This window comes from Aethalodelphis obliquidens, unplaced genomic scaffold, assembly GCF_003676395.1.
Source record: "Aethalodelphis obliquidens isolate GAN/ISIS:26980383/991018 unplaced genomic scaffold, ASM367639v1 scaffold11, whole genome shotgun sequence".
NCBI lineage: Eukaryota > Metazoa > Chordata > Mammalia > Artiodactyla > Delphinidae > Aethalodelphis > Aethalodelphis obliquidens.
This window is the reverse complement of record NW_020837955.1, coordinates 38655986-38674148: the sequence shown is the minus strand read 5'-3', so window position 1 is coordinate 38674148 and position 18163 is coordinate 38655986. Positions and strand designations below refer to the sequence as shown.

The window sequence follows — 18163 nt, the reverse complement described above, 5'->3', positions numbered from 1 at the left end:
CCGGGGCCCCACGTGGAAGGGGCGGAGGAGGGTGGAGGGAGGGCCAGATTCGCAGCCGCTGCAGCTGGACCCCCAGCCCTGCCCGCGAGGCCCCAGCGCTTCGCTAGGGCCTCCCAGGCGGGGCCAGGCCGGGGAGTGCCCGCCGCGCCCGGCCCACTCGCCCGCCCGCCGCGCCTGTGTGCACTTTCGCGGAGCCACTAATCCCCCGAGAGAGGCGATTTGTAGTGAAGAGTATCTGTAGGGGGCGAGGCCGGCCCATGTGGGGTTGTGTCATTGGTTTGTAAAGAGAGACCCCGCCTTTGCCCAAAAAAAAAAAAAAAAAAAAAAAAAAGGAGCGAGGAGTGAGCGAGCGGCGACCCTCACCTCGCCTCCCGCCTCGCTCCTGCGCAGCCGGCGGCCACCGGGAGACGCGGCCGCGCCGCTTCTTTCCCTTTCCTTTTCTCTCCGTTTTCCTCCTCCTTCCCCGGAGGAGAAAACAAATAAAGAAGAGCAAATAGCCGGGAGGCGCTCGGCTTCCAGGACGCTCCCTCCCCCGATCCAAGTTGGAATTAGCATCCTCTTGGGGGTGAGCGCGGCGCGGGGCGTGTGCGGGCCGGGTACCCCCAGCGCAGCCCCCTGCCTGCGGCCGGGCGCGGGGCCGGGACCAGGCTGGAGACGATCGGGAGCCGGGTGGGCGGAGGAAGGGGGTGGGGTGGGGGGGGAAGTAGGAAGAGGGGCGGGAGGGGAGGGGAGAGATTAAGTTTTTGTGTGTGTGTGTCCTTGTGTGCGTGTGTCATTTTAAGGTGGCCCGGGAGCGGCCCAGAGGAACTGGCAGCGGCCGGAGGAGCGAGGGACGGAGCCGGGAGCCATGCCGCGCTGAGGGGGGGCCGCACAGCCGCCGCCACCGCCGCCACCGCCGCCGGGTGGGGTGGGAGGGGCGGGAGCCGCCGCCGCTGCTGCCGCCGCCTCCCGGGTGGGCGCCCTTCGCCGTGGACGCCGGCGGCCCGGGACGAGGTAAGGGGGGCCCCGGGGGAGGGCTGGGACCGCCGCCGCCCCCGCCTCACCTGCGGCCGCGGGCCGGGGGCGCCGCGCCCGCGCCTCACTGCGCCACTGGGGGGGAGGAGGAGGAGGGCGAAGGACACCAAGCCGGCATCCGAGGACATCTTTGGTCTGCGTCCCCGGCCCGGTGTCCCCGCTCGGCGCTCGGGAGTGGGCGCCGGCCTGGGGTCCCTGCCTGCCGCCCCCCGCCGCCGATCGTGCCCGCTGGCCGCCGTTAGCGCCAGGATTTTTGTTGTTGTGATGAGAGTTGATGAATGCGAAGTAGGCGGTCACCTTCCTTCCCATCAGGACTGGCAAAAAAAAAAAAAAAAAAAAAGAAACCCCGAGCCCGGCGGCGTCCGGAGGGCAGCGGCGGCGGCGGCGGCGTCTCGGCGACGGTTTCCTAGGCGCCCCCGGCTCCTGTTCCCGGAGGCCGGTGGGTGCGCGCACGGGGGCCGCCCGCGACCCAGGCCGAGCGCGCGGCGTGCCGCGGGGACAATACGGCCGGATCCCCCGGAACCGGGAGTCCGAGCGCGCGGGGCCTTGCGCCTGCGGGGCGGGGGAGGGGAGCGGGGGGTCCGCTGGGAAACCGGGGCGCGCGCGGCTCCGGGTCCCCAGGGGAGCGGCCCCTGCTGGCAGGGGATCCCGCGCGGCGCCCCGGGAGCGCAAGTGAAAGACGGGAAAGGAGGCGAAGTGGAACCCTTTTGTTTTGCCGGCCCCGCATTGTTGGCTCCTCCGGGCAGCCGGGCCACATCTGCCGCCGCCGCCACCACTGCCGCGGCGGGCTCGGCCCGCCAAAGTCGCAGCGGGGCGGGGGCCTGGGGCGAGCCGGGCGGCGGGCGCGGGCGGGGGCCGAGCTGGCTGGGCATTTCCTCTGCCCGGCCGCGCTCCCGCCGGCACCACTTCCTCCTCACGCGCCGCCGCCGCCGCCGCCGCGAACCCGGCCCGCCCGCCTCCCCCGCCCTGGCCGCACTTTTCGGGTGGGGCGAACCAAAAAGAAAAAGTTTCGCAGGAGGGTCTGGCGAGGGCGCGACCCGGGCGGCGGGGACTCGGCGCGGCGCAGAGGCAGCCGGGCGGCCGCGATCGCCTCTTCCTCCTTGTCCTCCGCGGCGCCGGACGGACCCGCGCGGCCGAGGGGAAGCGCCTTTCTTTCTCTACCTCGCGCTCTTCCCAACGACCCGGGGCAAGTTGGGCAGAGGCGCGCGGGCGCCGGGGCGCGCAGGGTCTTTCACCAGCTGGAGGTCCGCGGCGTGGCCGGTCGTCCGCAGCCCACGCAGCGCCCAGGTGCCGGGAGGCCGCGGGCCGGGGAGCTCTGCGCGGTCACCACTGGCCACGGCGAGACACACACGCGCACATACTCCCTTCGGTGGCTCGCTTTCCGCCGCCGCGGATGGTCACGGACACTGAGTCTGCGTGTGCGCGCGAGTGTGTGTGGTGCGCCCAGCCCTCAAATACTTTTTCCGGAGGCGGCCCAAGCGGCAGTTGGCTCCAAGGGCACCCGGGTTTAGTATTTTACAAGAGAAAGGAGGAATTTTTCGTAGAAATTCCCGCTTGGTCTGCGTCCTTGCGGTGGAGTCTGCTGGCAGTGGCCTGCGTCGTCATGCCGGGCTCACTTGCCCTATCCGGGGTAAACATATCTTTCTGGATTATTCCCCCTTTTTTCTTTTTTAAAGACTGGAGATCGGGTTAAGTTCTTAGAGAGTCAGACGTGAGTGGCTTGAAGGGTAGACAAGAGAATTCTATTCTATAAATATGCATTGGGAATTTAAAATGCTAAGTGCCTTATTTGCAATTCTGTTGGATATTGTAGAGACTGGTATATTTTTATCTGACATGGATAATTTGGAGGGGACGTTTATTTTGGTTAGTTTACTAAGTGATTCTGCCTCCCGACTTTGGCGAAATATATCAAATTCTGGTACTACTCTTTCAGAGAAGACACTCTTCTCTGCTAGCTAGGTGCTTGGGCTCAAAGGCAGTTTAAAATTTACCCCGTGTTCAGTACCTGAGACTGCTGTTCTGCCTCTGGGGTTCTCAAAGTAGAACTTTAGTTTTCATGTGCTTAGGAGAATTCCACTGTTTTGATTTTTTAAAATAAATTTTCTACATTTTGAAGTAATGGGGCTTTAAAGCATCTTGTTTTCATAATCATTTGATTTCAAAGCATACTTCTTAGAGCAATTATAAATCAATATTCAAAATGCTAATTAAAGACTTTCAGAGCAGCTTTAATATAATATTGAAACAGGATTTCTTTTCTCTTTTTTAAGTAAGAGGGACTGTATCTCAGAGTTGAAACACTAAATATCCTTTTGTCTAGCATCAGATCTCTGGGCTGCTCTGACACTCTCTGGTAAAAACCCCTAGTGCCCTTTCTACTGCCCCCCCCCAAAGAAAAGTTAATGAGATGGTAGATTTCAAGCAAAAAAGCAGGCCCTCCTTCTTGCAAAATATGCTTCCAGTTGCCATTGAAGTTGGATGCTAGCTGTGAATGCACTTGCCTTTAATGAAACCAGTTTAATCGTTCACACTCGATCAAGTATAACAGGACCAAACAAAGGAAAGAAGCCAGCATATTTCTGTAGAGCATTGAGGGATTTAGTGTTAAGTGTTGATGTTGGGTCGCCCCCTCCCCCCACTCTGTCCCCTGTTCAAGGGAGTGAGGGTTGAAGGCAAAGGGAATTTATGACACTGATTGGTTTTCTGTGCCCGAGGAGTAGGGGACCCCAGTTTGTCCCTGTAGAAAGCAGTTATTAGAGGGAATTTACAAATCTTGGGTTTGGAGCTTGTTTTGGACCTGACATGGTGCCTTTTGGTTTAATTCTTTTTCCTGTTTGGGAAGATAAAGCGAAGGGGTATGTTTCCTCCCTCCTTCCTGACTGTACATTAATAAAGCTATAGGTGGAGGGTGCTCTGCGTAGCTCTGCAGATTGGAGCTCAGAGCCCTGTTATTTAGGATTTCACTTGGGATCTTTGAACATCCTGAACTGGGTGTTCTCCAGGGGGAGGGGCAGGGCAAATTGCCTTTTCTTAACTGTGATTTAAACAATAACAACAGCAGCAAAAAAATCTCTTTGTCCCTAAAATGTATTTCTTTGCCAGGCTCGAATTGCAGCTTACGCCTGGCAGTTAGTCATTGACTGGGTGAAGAAATATTTGCAAAGTGTGTCTCTTTAAAGTTAAAAAAGTAAAAAAGTTTGGCTACTTAAAAACAAACACTACTAGCATTGTAAAAATACACCAGTGACATACTTTGTGAGATATTTTGGCCTTTTAAGACTCAGGGCACACCTGTTCCTGTGGAGTCGAGTTTGCTTTCCCTGGCATTGTTAATCTGGTCGTGTACACAAGACGAAACAGGAAAACTTGCTATTCGTATAATTATTAACTAGCCATCAGTTACCCTTTCAGGGAATAATCAATAACTTTACTCTTGACTTGTAAAACTCCAGAAAGAAATCCTATTCATAAGCCCTGAAAGTGTTTTAATGAGAGACGAAGTGAAACAAACAGCCACAACAACAACAAACAAAGCTGCAAAATCAACCTGCAACTTTTTCAGTGTTCTGAGTAGCTAGCGACAAGGTAAATGAAGGATGAGTATGTAACATAGGTACCGAGCAAGCACATCGCTGGATTGGGAAAGGATATTATTGCTGGCAACTGTTAAAATGCCAAAGCAAAGAGAGTTCAGGATAACTCGCACCGTTTGAAATCCTTGAGACTCAAAACCAAAAGGGCGGCCCCGCTGAGGTCTAGCACCAGAACGCCATTTGCCAACAATTCTCTTCCATCATGAATCATTTTTGAAGGCAAAGTTATCCCCTTTGCACTTAACACTTTCCCTAAATGGAAAAAATTTAAAGAGTTTACAGCAATAGCAGAATGGCCACCCCAGTTGTCATTTTTTACCACTGTCATTTTAATATAGAAGGGCTGTCATCATAACATATGTGAGTACAAGCCTGGGTCCCTCTGTTACTAATCTTTCTATCAGTGAAAAGCAGCAGCCCAAGTGTCTCATGTCCCTGATACAGGCCACAAATATATATTCATATAGTACGTGATTGGGAAAGGAAATTTATCTTTTCAGCAGGGCACAGCTCCTGTAATATTTCCACCACCTGGCTGATAGTTCAATTACAGAGGGTGGAACACATTTCTGTAGTAATTTAAAAATGGGAGTGCAGTTTGCTTGACTCTTCAAATAGAAGTTCTTGTACTTAACACCATGTATTGAAATATCGGGGTGTCTTATTCCCCAAGAATGTTCCTGCACTTCACTACCTAAGGAATGCTTGTGTGGACTTCCACTACTGCAGACTTTTAGTAGGCACATGAAAATGCTGGAATGGATCTGCTCTCAGAGGCTATACTGCCTGGGCAGTATCAGTTTTCTCCCTTACAGCTGGTAAGCATGTCCTAATTTACACTCCTGCGGTTAAAGTTACAGCATCCTGGGAAAGAAGGAAAAATGCAAATCTTCCCCCCCAATCAATCTTTTGAAGTTAATTTTTATTCAAGTCTGTGTTTGATGGAATATGTATCAAAGACTTATGAAAGGGTATTTTTTTTCTTTTTTTTTTTTTAAACACACCTATCTCTGGGTTTGGAAAATTACATTTAATAATTGCTAAAAACTTCAGAACCATTTTTAAGGTGTTCAGTGTTTCTTTTGATCATGATTTAATGGATAGTATCCAAAAGCCGTCAGTGTGACTCTAATGATCTTCACAAATTAATGTTTGGGCTTCATCTGTCGCTTGCTTTTAGCCATCATCATTATTAGTATTTCAAGCCTAAATTATGGCTGCACTTGGACCTTCAGGACCGCACCAGTGAAAAGAAGGGCTTTGCACATTGTGCAAAAAAAAAAAAAAATGGGATTCACAAATGAATACAGAATGTACAATAGGGAGCAAGCCAGGCCATTGTTTGTGTGGAATGTTGACTATGGGAGCCAAGGGGCAGTTTCGCCTTCATTCTTCTAACTGCTGGAGAACACAGAAACTTCAGGAGCTGCAGACAGGATGGGAACCAGAGTCACAATCATCCGTCTTTGCCTGGCATGGCAATTGGGGCCACCGGCCTGCTCCCTTTCCAGACTTTTTCTTAGAAGGTGGTCTTTTCTGGACTGCTGGGGAACTCTTTGTTCTTCTTCTTCTCAGTGATCTGCTTTTTGGAGGAAAGATTCTAAAAGCAGATAGTAGGGTTCTTCTAAGAACGTGTTAACGAAGCAGACTTTTCCCTGCCCCTGAAATGCAATTTTCAGAAATCACATTCAACACTTACCAGGAACTGAGGCATCTGAAGTCATAGGAAGCAGTTGTGTTTATTTTTATTATTCCCCTCACATTAAAGTAGATTTTAGTCTGTGGTGTTAGGGAAAGTGCGGCTAAAATGAGTGTTGGATTTTTGTATTTTGTTGCACAGGTGCTGCCATTTCTGAAAACTCCTCTGTATTGCATCTTCCTCCTCCATTCACAAAGCTTCCTGCTTCCACAGGGGAGCTGAGGTTCCAAAGTGGAGCCAAAACTCTGTTGCTAAAGTGCCAGGCGCTCGTGTTGAACTTTCTTTTTTGCCTCTCCAGGAAGTGGGATCAGTGTAGCCCTGGCCCATTGTTGGGGGCTGATGCCCCTTCTGCCTGGAATTTGGGGGCCAGTTGATGTTTCCATCTGTATCTAGCCTAGTTCCTCCTTGAGTGAATGTTTTAGAAATGATCTGCTTTAACTGTTTCTGTAACGAAATTTAACAGATGGTTGCCTAGGAGTGGCTTAATATTCACAAAAATTGTGATAAAATGGTTGGGTTCTTTCTTATTCCTGGAGCAAATGATGCTTTTGCTTTTATGGAGAATTGTGACTTCTATCCTGGGTAATAACAGAGCCTGCATTCTCCCCAAGGTCGGATGGTGTTTAGGGGATGTTAATCCCGAATAGCTGTTGTTTCCTGAACTTGGTGGGCAGCCTCACCTTTGGTTGGTGTTCACTGAGAGTCCAGAAATGTCCCGGGGTAGGGGGGAAGGCAGTGCTTTTCAACAAAACGGTGTGGTTCTTAAAATTCATCCCGCTTGTGAGATAAAAACACAAAGAAAACCTTCCTTTACATTGTTGATTTTCTCCCTCTCAAAAGTGCTCAGAAACCTGCTTTTTGCATTAAAATAAATCTTTAATTATGACTTGAAAGACACTATTAACTGGCTTGAAGCTTGGTTGGAAGTAGTGGCGACGTTTCTGTGTCTCATCCCAGCCCAGGTTGTGGCAGGAACTTGGAAGGGCCTTTTTAAGGAATTCGTCACATGGATGATGTGTGGGTCTTTTTCTGCAGCGCTGGGGCTGGCCAAGGGGTTGTAAACTCACTGCTGCGCTCCAGCCATGCCTGAAATCTGGCTTCCAGCACAGGACAAACAAAAACTTCATTATGGAGTCATGGAATCCCAGGAAGTTTCTTTGGAAGGAACTGTAGACCGAGATCGTAGAGGTCAGCTCCTCTGGCCTGATGGGATTGTTCCCCCCGCCCCCGCCCCAGGTATATGGCAATTTAAAAAGCCTAAAGCCTAGCTGTTGAGGCTAGCAAAGAATCACTTGTTAGGTGAAAATGACCTGAATCCAACCTGGAAGTGATGGTATTGTAGCTGACCAGGTGTGTGTGTCTGTGTGGGGTTGGAGGAGCAGCAGGTGAAGTCCCTTTGCTGTAGCGGGTGGAGGCCAGGAGACGGTTTGTGCACCCTTCCTGCTGAATGAACTCTGGCTGGGACTTTATTCTTTTGCTGATGGATGTCTTTAGTGGGGTGGGTCTAGAAGTGCAAATAAAGTTTCTGCTTGATCAGGCCCAGGTGGGTCTGGGGAATGGGTAGGGGTCATGCCTGCACATCCTTTTGGATGGTGGGGAGCCCATAGGGTGTTGCAGCTTCCGGGCCTGCCCACCTGGACTGCAGCCGCAGCGAGCCTGGAGGGCTCTCAGGGGCTCTGAAAACCCTGTCCAAGAATGGTTGCGGGGACTGGAGTGGAGCAGCCTTGCCCGGTCACGTGGGCTTGCTTTGCTGGGAGGGACAGGGTGCTGGTGACACCACGGAGGCCTTGCTGTTGGAGCTGCCAGGCCAGATGGGCTGCCTGGGCTCCTAGCACTGGCTGAGTTTGACTGACCACTGGGCCCGGGGTGGTAGGGCAGAGCTTTCCGAACAGCAGAGACCCGATGGTGGCCCACACGTGGGGGCACCTGCCTGCTGAGCTGAGGGGTGGGAATGCTGCGTTTTCTTCCCAGGGGTTGTGACAAATATTTTAAGTTTCTTTCTGGCTCTTCTTCAGACGTTCAACTGTGGACTGCATTGCTGGCTGATTCCTCCAGCTGCCACTGCAGGCCTGGATGGAGCAGGAGGTCCAGTGTGGCTGCCACGGTTTCTACCCATATTCCTTAGTATCTCAGGAGGACACAGAGATGTACCTGAATCTTTTTTCTCAGTGCTTTCTGCTTATGGGCTAGAAGTCGCTCCAGGAGGGCAATCAATAAAGAGTATATTTTGCTGTACAGTTATCAGTATGCACATGTAAGTGCCTGTAAGTAAAGTCTCAATGTTTTTGATCTTAAAAACATTTCACAGTCGTTAATCTTCACGATGCTCCTGCTGGCTAGGTAAATAGAGCAATTCCTATTTTATGCGAGGATGAAATATTGAATTGCCTCCCCCGAGTCATAAAGAGGCTGGTCTCTGCCTCCTGTTTCTGTAGCTCGAGTTTGGGGGCCTCGGGCGCCGGGAACCCCAACGTTCCGCCCAGACTGACCGCAGGGCGACTTACGGGCTCCTGCACGACCTTCTGCTGCGGGGAGGGCAAAGTTGGGCCTGAGTGAAGGCCAACCGCCCTACCTGGCTGCCCTCTACCTGAGGGGGCGTGGTCTGTGGCTGCACTACCCCGAACGCGCCCCGTCAGCCGGAGTGCTGGGCCTTGCTATAAGGACGGGTCTCCTGGCGTCTGGGGTTCCGGATTCTAGGACCCCAGGCCCGAAGGTGAGGTCCCCCTGACCCCTGGGCCCCGCGAACCTGGCGGCTCCGCTCCTCCCCTCCAGGCTGGCTCACCTGGAGGCTCCGCCCCCGAAGGCCGCCTACCTGGCGGCCCCGCCCGCCTTTTCCTTCCCCTGCCCCCCGGCTGGACCCCGCAGGCTCGCGTACTTATCCCCCCCACCCCATCCCCCGCGCTGTACCGGACTCCGCCGGAAGCGCCCCTCCCCTCGCGCTTTGCCCTTTCACTTGTAAATAGGGAGCTGCTTCCCGCCGCTGGGAATTTGTCGAGAGGTGATAGAAATGGCCTTTACCCCCACCAGTGCCCACTTCCTCCTTCCTCCCGCAGCCCATTGTGCGGGGTCCCGCCCCTCGCCGCCGCCCACCCGCGGGCTCGCCCGCGCCACTCCCAGTCCCCCCGGCCGGGACGTGGAAGGAGCCCCGAGAGGACGCAGGACACCGAGGTGGGTCCCGAACCCGCGGCGAGGCTCGGAGCAGAACCAGGTACCTGACTGGACCGTGCCCGAGCCACCCCAGCGATTGCGGGCTCCGGGGATCTTAAACCTGAGTCGTGTTGTCCCTGTCTCTACAACCCACTCCCCAGTGGACAGGGAGGTTCGATGGTGGCAGAGGTGCGACAAGCGGTAAACGGCCCCATCGCTGTGACTTGGTCGGCTTGGCATCCCGTCGCAGGGGCGGCGTTGAGGCCGCGGTTTCTGCCGCAGCCTTCCAATCTGGCTCTGCTACTCGTAGTACCGATAGCGCGGTGGTGGTTCCGAGGGCTACCCCGTCCTCCCTCAGAACCTGCGTCCTTCTCACATTGCAGCGCTTCTCCGGGCGTGGGGCCTGATGAGCCATGTGACTAGAGGTTGCAGGGGCAGTAAGTGCAGAGCCAGGATGAAACGGGGCTTTTCCACCCTGCACCCCTCTTATCCTCGGTGGAGGAATTTCTGTGTGTTGCGCTCTTTCTATCCTTGCAAACTTAAATTTGATTCTCAAGAAGTCCACGCAGACCACTTAAGTAGTTCTTTTATTTTTGTGAAAGTAACACTGTAACTGCCCTTGACTGATCCTTTACTTAGAGTCGTTGTCACTCTCACTGGACGCTTGGCCTGTGTTGCATTTGACCTTTACAACAAGGTGGGTGGGGTGTCAGGCACAGGGGAGACTTGGGTGACTTGTCCATCGCCCTCCCTGCCTTCCAAGTGGTAGAGCTGGGATTCGAACAGGCTCTTGCAAGTGAGGACCGGGCAGGATTCCCTGGTGAAGGAGCCGCTCTCCCCGCTGCCCTGAGAGCAGAGGGGAGGTGAGGGTTCAGGCTTGCCCTGAATCTGGCATGTTCTCCCCAGGATTCAGATGGCTTCTCAGAAACAAGTATCTTTCTCAGGCCCAGAGTTGCTTCTGGATCACATGGGACTGTGAGAAGTCTGGCTTGTTTTAATTTCCTTCTTTGATTAGTGGTCTTTTGTTGGGATCTCACAATCTAATGCTAAGGAAGGATTTCTAGATAGTTTCCTGGACCAGGCCTGTTTTAAATTCACTACACTTTCTGAGTTAATGAACAGCATGGCTCCTGATCTGAAGCCTGAGGAGATGGGGGGCCCCATTGGGTGCACAGGGAGAATTCTGCCTCTGGACCACAGACTCGCTGTCCCGGCAAAGACCAGACACCGGAAGGACCTCAAGGGCTAGGCACAGTGCTATTGATCGGGCTCTTTGAGGTAGAAGTGATAGTCACTGTTTCACCAATCAAGAAACAGCGTCGGGGGAGGGGGGAGGCAGGGGGGGAGGGGGGGTGGAGTTCAGCAACTAAGGGAGCCAGCAGTCAATTCCACCTGGCTCTGGTTTCTCTGTAATTGATTGAGGCTTTTGGCTTTTGATTGGGACTTGAGTACATTTGGGGATGGCTTTGCTATGCTCGCCAAATGAGACCCCTCTGTCCTCCTGATCTCATTTCCTCCCTTGCCTCTATCTGGGTGTCTCTGATGTGCACCTCCCCCCCCCCCGCCCCACCCAGCAAACACACATGTGTGTGAATGAGCACACACATACACACACATGCCCTGAGATCGTGTGGCTAGCTTTCACAGTGTTCAGGTTTTTTGTTTTGTTTTTGTTTTTTTTCTGGTAAAATTGGGTTTAGTAGCCAGGTGCTCGACACGTCTGTGGTCTGGATGAGTGATCTCAGTGGGAGTCTTCTCAAGTGAGCCCCCTCCGTCCTAGCATGTGCCCCTCACTGGGGGGAGGGGCTGGAGGTGGGTGGGGCGTTCCCCTCCCTCACTCTGGCTGCTTCTCACTTTCCAGCTGGATTCATTATGCACATCTTACAGTGGGAGTTGGTTCCTGTGTTCAACATGGGGGAATTTGGGAAAAGAGACAGGGAAGATGGTGAGGATTTCACCTAATTGGAATAGTCTGTTTGCACCACTCCTGTAAAAACTAGCGAGAAACTTGATTCTGCTGGGTAAACCTCCTTTGGGCTGCGGCCCTGCATTTGTGCTGGCCTTGGAGAGGAATTTGAATTAATACTCCCTGACAAAAGGAACAGCTTTCTTTTCAAAGAGGCTATCAGAGAATTGAAAGGGAATGGCACAAAGTTGGGTGTGTCCTGAAATCTGGAGACCGGCCCTGCCTGGGTGATTAACTCACCTGAAAGGCACCCGGAGCAGGTGATGTGGGAGCTCTCCGACTGACCTTGGCTTCCTTTAGGGTAAGGTCCCCGCGAGGTGGAGATTTTCCTGAAAAACAGGCTTTCCTTTAATTACAAGATTATCCTCCTGCCTTACCATGCTTCTCTTCCTTTCGTGAACACGTGTGTGCTTGCAGACACGTGTGTGCTTGGGAAATAAATCCCTGAAGTTCTTGCTGGTGCTCCAAGGCTCCAGTGGGCCTGGGTGGTGGTGGGGACACTGCAGACTCCCTGTCTCAGGCTTTGGGTTCTGCCCTGTTTCCTGGAGGTTGAGGGCAGCGCGGGGTGCGGGGTGCGGGGTCGGGAACTTTTGACCAATTAGTCCGGTCCAGCGTGGGTCATGATTATCTTCTGCCTATTTTAAGTCTCCCCTGCAGTTTTCAAACAGGGTCTCCATTCTGCTTCACTTCCCATGGGAAAGGGTGGTGCATGGTAGGTGAAGGCACGCCAGGATTAGCCAGCTCGTGCCTCTCAGGCCTCAGCGGTGCTCGGTGGGACCCGAGAAGGAGAAGCAGCTGCTTCCATGGGGGCCCTTCTGCCTGGAGGGTGGATGTGGCCGGGTCTGAAGGCATTTAAGCACAGGAATGTTCTCATGGCCCTTATAGTTTTGTTAGCCTTGGCCAGCCGAGAGCCAGGATTTGTGGGTGGTCCCAGAACCTTTTTTGGGTCTGCAGGTGTGTATCTCTGGCCTCTTCCGGGTTTAGGGATCCCTGGCTCTGCAGAAATGCCCCTGGGCTTGGCATCCCGAGTTCCTCCGGAAGGACACGAGGGAAATCTGATAGGTTTCCCCCACATGCCCTGTTGGTGCCACGGTGAGTACACCAGGTTTCCTGAGACCCTAGTTTTCTCAGCCTTGGCCTTGTGCAGAGTTCTGTTTGTTCTCCCTGTTCCTCCAAGGTGTTTGCTGCTTTTCGCTCAGGGCTGAGGATTTTTTTTTTTTCCCTACACACAAACATCCTTTCTTCTCATTTCTCAACTAAGCCTGAGATTAAGAATGTGGCTTCATCTGACAAAAGCCAGGAGATTTCAGAATTAACGTTGGAATTCTATCTGTAGTGATGTCTTCCTGAGTATTTAAGGAGGGCTTTGAACAGCGCGTAATTTTCTCCTTCCCTAAACTGGCCAGATGCGCTCCAAGTAGTGGGCAGAGAAAGCAGCTCAGAGTGGTTTGAGTTTTCTTTGCGGTAACTGTGAGCTTGCCTTACTCGAGTCTCCCGTGTCCCAGGGGCAGGAAGGGCGAGGGGCTGTGACTAACAGTTGTTTGGGTTGTGCTCTTGGTGTGTGTCTCAGACGACGCAAGAGCTTAGACGCCCCTCAGAGCTCAGCAGAACCGCTAGAAATGCACATTGCAAGTGTAACTCTGGTTCTTAAAAAGGTTTCTCTGCAAGGGAGAGTAACGGGTTTTTTCCTAATTTATTTCATCTTCTGTAGCTGCAGTGGGCAGGCTGGGGTCTTGGAGGGAGAGCGACTGGTGGGAGCTGGGTCTGGGTGCCTTGTCGTTAGCGGGGAGGAGGGCAGGGTCAGCGCAGGGACCAAGTTTTGGCCGTGCTTGTATCTGGGAGTTTTGCAACCTGGTGATTACTTGGCATGTCAGGCTCCTGCTTAGATCCAAAAGCTTTTCTCTGGGCCACCCTGGAGCACTGGGCTGACCTCAGTGTTACCTGGGGACTCACTCTGACGGTGAGGGAGAGGTCCCACCGAGGCAGTGAATGTCTGCCTCCTTTGCCAGGGCTGAGGCTGGGCCCGAGGAGGGATGGCCCTGCCCCCAAGATAACACACGTCCCCACCAGCAGAGGAAGAGGCATCAGATGGGACAGACTGTTCTAGAAAGTGTGGGAAAAAGGAGGGATGGAACGAGACACATGATTGCATTTGGGATTTCACGAGCCCTCGCAAAGGGCTTCCGTTTCTGAACCGGAAGCAAGGGTAAGTATAGGGGTGGGCTACAAGGATTTGACGACGTAATATTTATATAGAGTTTAGAACAGGCCTGACACATTGTACGTGTTTAACTTTATAAAAATACAAAATAAATAAACAAGCAAATCAGTTGCCCCCGCCGGGAGGTGCCGTGTGCCAGCTGGGGCAGGTTTCCTTGTGCTCCCTGGGCCTTGACTGCCTTGGTTGTGCAGGCTGGGAAATGGGACTTGCTGGTCACAGAGACGGTGAGTGGGCCCTGTCCTAGGCGAATGCGTCCACCAGGGAAGGGGGGTTTTATCCTTTGCACTTAAACGATGGATGGGTCTTATGGAGTCGGGGCAAGTGCCAGGTGAAGAGGGCGGGGCCCAGGGAGAAGTGTTTGTGGTGGGAGATCCAGATCCTGGTGCTCTTAAACACGACCTGAGTCTGCCTCACACAGGACCGGGAAGGCACCGGGAAGGGACTGGGAAGGGCGGGTGGAGGCTGGCTCCGTTAGGGAGCATCCCGTCTTCTCCTCCGTTCCTGGGGCCAAAGTGATGAATTGAAAACCGTTCAGGAGGTTGTGTTTAGACTGTGGAATGTGACTCGGTATTAGGTCACTCTGAGAAATGCCCAGTAAAATATTTACTTTCTATTTAAGACCTACTTTCCCTTCCCAGAGAAGGAAGAAAAAGTGAGGGGTTGGGTGCTGCCCTCCTTTGCCTGAGGACAGCCAGCACCCTTAACCCGTGGGGGCCTCCGGAGGGCTGTGGCAGTGAACTTGCTTCCCAGAGAATGGTGTGCTGGGTTTGTCTTCCTGGCACGTGGTGGGCCCTTAGCAGCAGCTTTGGTGACTGGCCCGGGTCCAGCTGGGTGGCCGATGTGCTATGGGTGTTTGTATGTCCCGATCTGGGCCTGGGAAATCTTCCCCTCCCGGGGAAGGGACGGCCTGGGCAACCACATAGGTGTGGACGTGACACCCCAACCCACCCCCACCCCCGCCCCCCGGCAATGTCACGGCTCCCTGCTGCCTGTGGGCTCCAGATGCGAGTCGTAGGGTCAGGTGAGCATGAAATGGTGAGGTGGGGCTGGGGGCTGTGTTGGGGAAGGTGTCCTTCCGAAGTCTGTGGAAGGGACCCGATTGTCACCTTCCGGGCGGCTGGTCATTTCATGGACCGGCAGTTTCTTTGGGTTTAATTCATACCATTAAAAAATCTCACTTGGAAAGCGAGATGATCCTTGAGAATGCCCTTGGGAGGCAGCTAGTGGGCAAGGGCATTCAGAGGTCAAGGGCCAGAACGTCCTATTGGCACATTTGCAAACGTGCACAGTAAAGAGGCTGATGCAGGTGGGAAGTGTTCAGATGTTAGCTGTTGGTCACTGTTACCGGCAGCATCAGTAGCTACGGTGGTGCTGTTGTAACAGAATAAGTGCCCCCTGCCCCTGCCCTGCTCGAGCTGTGCACGCTGTGTCTTGCTACATCCCTCGAGAACAGACAGTTGGAATTAGGGTCTTCCCAGGAGCAGGGAGAGAGGTCCTTTGTGCCCTGTTGTATCAGAAGGGAACAGGTGAGCGCTAGCACCCTTCAGCTCACCCCTGAGTTGGGCACACATACTTAGTGCATTTAGTGGCAAGAAGCTGGCTGTGGGCTTGGTGGTTTCCACACGAGTGACTCACACAGTTCCCAGGGAGGGCCGGCTGGCTGCCCAGGTGCTTTGACAGGGTGGCCTGTGGAGCAGGTGGAGCCCCAGGGCACCCCTGGCCAGGAGTCAGTCTCCTGGGCTCCACCCAAAGTTCCATTGCAGAAGCTCCAGGTGGGGCCAGAACACCTGTATTTTTTGCAAGCTCCTCCGGGTGGTTCTCAGCGCAGCCAGCCCAGAGCCTGCCAACAGCGCGCAGACTGTCTTTCTCTAAAAACAAACCACTCCCCGCCACACACCCACACACTTGAGTCTCGTTATCGAGCATTTGGCACGATCAGTGATTGAAAGATTTTATACTTGAATCCTCTTCCCCCATGTGAATGAATAGATTTGAAAGTGGAAATCTGGATTTCTGCCTGACCCGGTCTCATTTTTTGGTTTAAGGCGGGGGTTCTGTCCCCTCAACCAGCACCCGACATTCCTAGGGACTTGAGGGAAATTTCGTGTGTGCCCGTTAAAACTGGAGCTGGTTCTGTATTCGGATGCACTTGACATTTAACTTTTTCCCTTGACCCCAGGCAGCAGTGCTCATTGAGAGGAGGCTGGGCTGTGTCACAGCGTAGTGGCAAAGAGAGAGATTGTTTTTACAGATCATACTTTAGTACACTATGAACCGCACGCAGTGAAGCACACTTGGAAGGTTTGTATATCAAAGTCGAAGATGGGTGCAGTGGAGTTGATGACTTTCTCCTTGAGCGCAGAGACCGGCGCAAGGCACATTCACCTCTCTGTAGGTGGATGGAATCTACCCCCGGGAGCTCACTTGTGCATTATTTCATCCGTGTTGCCAAACAGATTTGGGGACGACACCTTCTGTTTTAGAAACGCAAGTGAACACATCTGGTGGCAAATCCTTTTTATCTTGATTGGTGAATTTATTAATTAGTAGGCTTCCGTGAGGCTGGTAGCTTATGTTGCCATTTAGAGGACAGCTTACCTTTATTCTGTTTGTAGAAACACCTTGTCATACACGTGCTTATTTTTTTAGTGACAACCTCTACGGGAGAGAGTGAGGCAGTGTGGATACTTCCCAGTGGTTGGAATCGGCAGTCGGGTCTCAAGCCACATGGATGGGCTAACAGTTAATAAATGATGGCACAGGCTCTGAACAGGTTCTTTTTCACCGACACCAAGCTGCTTAAAGAAAGGCTGTGTTATTCAGATAACCCAATTCTAGGGATGGGGGTGTGTGTACACATTTAAAAGCGGGGAGGCGTGCAGGGTGATGCATCTTTTTTAAGTTTTGGCTGCATTGGGTCTTCGTTCCTGTGCGCGGCCTTTCTCTAGGTGTGGCGAGCGGGGGCTACTCTTCATTGTAGTGCGCGGGCTTCTCGTTGTGGTGGCTTCTCTTGTTGCAGAGCACGGGCTCTAGGCACGCGGGCTTCTGTAGTTGTGGCTCGTGGGCTCTAGAGCGCAGGCTTAGTAGCTGTGGCTTATGGGCTTAGCTGCTCCGCGGCATGTGGGATCTTCCCGGACCAGGGCTCAAACCCGTGTCCCCTGCATTGGCAGGCGGATTCCCAACCATGGAGCCACCAGGGAAGCCCTAATACATCCATTTTAAGAGTTGGGAGCCTTTGGCACATTTCCTGTGCTGGTTGAAGGGTGAACTTGAAAGGCCATGCACGGTGTCCTCAGATGAGGATTTAAGGGGTCTCCATCTGCCCCTTGATGTGAGGTTGGCAATTGTGGTCTTGGGCAGAGAGGATTTGCCCTTTCTGGTTTGGGTAACTGCTTTCTGGGGGCAGTTTGGAGGTGCTTTTTGAGTTGCGTGCCAAGCCATTTATTGTGAGAGAAATAGCCATTACTTAACCTTTACCTGGCAGAGTGGCACAGAGCTAAGTGTTTGGGGCCACATGTTAAAAGGTTTCCATCTGTGCTTGAATATGAGAAGTGGGAACCTTTGGGGCCCTAGCAGTTTCTTTTGGGGCTGCTTTTGGACTTGGGTTAGCAAAGAAATGACTTTATGATTTATGGTGTTTATGAAGACTAGCATACCTATCTATTTTCATATAGACATCTTAGTAGAGATTAAATACAAAATAAAGCAGAATGCATGAACAGAGATATTCCCATAAGCAATGTTGTAGTGTTAGGCAGTGTAATTATGTTTTGTACACTTCCCAATTAAGCAGTTATGCACTACTGGAAAAACCACCTTGAAGAGATTGAGGAAAGCTTTATAACCTAGTAGATCAAATAAAAATAGATATATAATATTTTATGCATAGGGTTTTAAATTTTTACAGTATATGCTAAGGTGGCTCAGTTGGGATTGATTTGTGGAAATGTATGCAGTGACACTGAGATGCATTTGCTTCTTCTGAAAGTTGCCTGTTGAACAAAGATCTGCTTCTTCAGCAGATAGAGCTCCTACTGTGTGCCCGATGCCAGGACTGCAAGCAAGAGCAAAGGAGGATTATCCTGAAATACAGAGAGCTGGGATGGGGGTAGGGTGCTTCCCAAGTGCCGGGGTGGAGGGTGGGTTGTCTCCAGGCTGAGGGGTCAGGGAAGGACTGACGGGTGTTCTTGGTGCTCTCCCTGGCCTGAAGAAGTACCGTGTAGCACCTAAGAACAGAACCCCAGAAGTCCACTTCTGGTCCCAGAGCTAATCAGGGGATTGGCTGAAGGCCTGGGGAAGGTCCCCACCTCCTTGTGTCCTGGGTCCTCACAGCGGGGTGGTGGGCATTCTTTTTTTTATAATGAGAAGCTTGTTGTGTTTTTTATTATTATTATTATTTTTTTAGATGTTTGGGGTAGGAGTTTATTAATTAATTTATTTTTGCTGTGTTGGGTCTTCGTTTCTGTGCGAGGGCTTTTGTCTAGTTGCCGGCAAGCGGGGGCCACTCTTCATCGCGGTGC

General features: G+C 52.7%; 1 protein-coding gene across 6 annotated transcripts in view; it reads left to right on the top strand.

Moving 5' to 3' along the window:
* The first annotated feature begins 241 nt into the window (after positions 1–241).
* The window catches only part of CTBP2 (C-terminal binding protein 2), a 166913-nt gene continuing 148991 nt past the window's right edge, over positions 242–18163 (top strand). For 3 of the 6 annotated variants that reach the window (XM_027112900.1, XM_027112893.1, XM_027112899.1), the window contains exon 1: positions 726–993. The gene's annotated coding sequence lies outside the window, so the exon portion shown is untranslated. Of the gene's footprint in view, positions 566–725; positions 994–1081; positions 1454–18163 lie in introns of those variants that run through there. The other 3 variants (XM_027112894.1, XM_027112898.1, XM_027112896.1) reach the window with 3 other exon arrangements.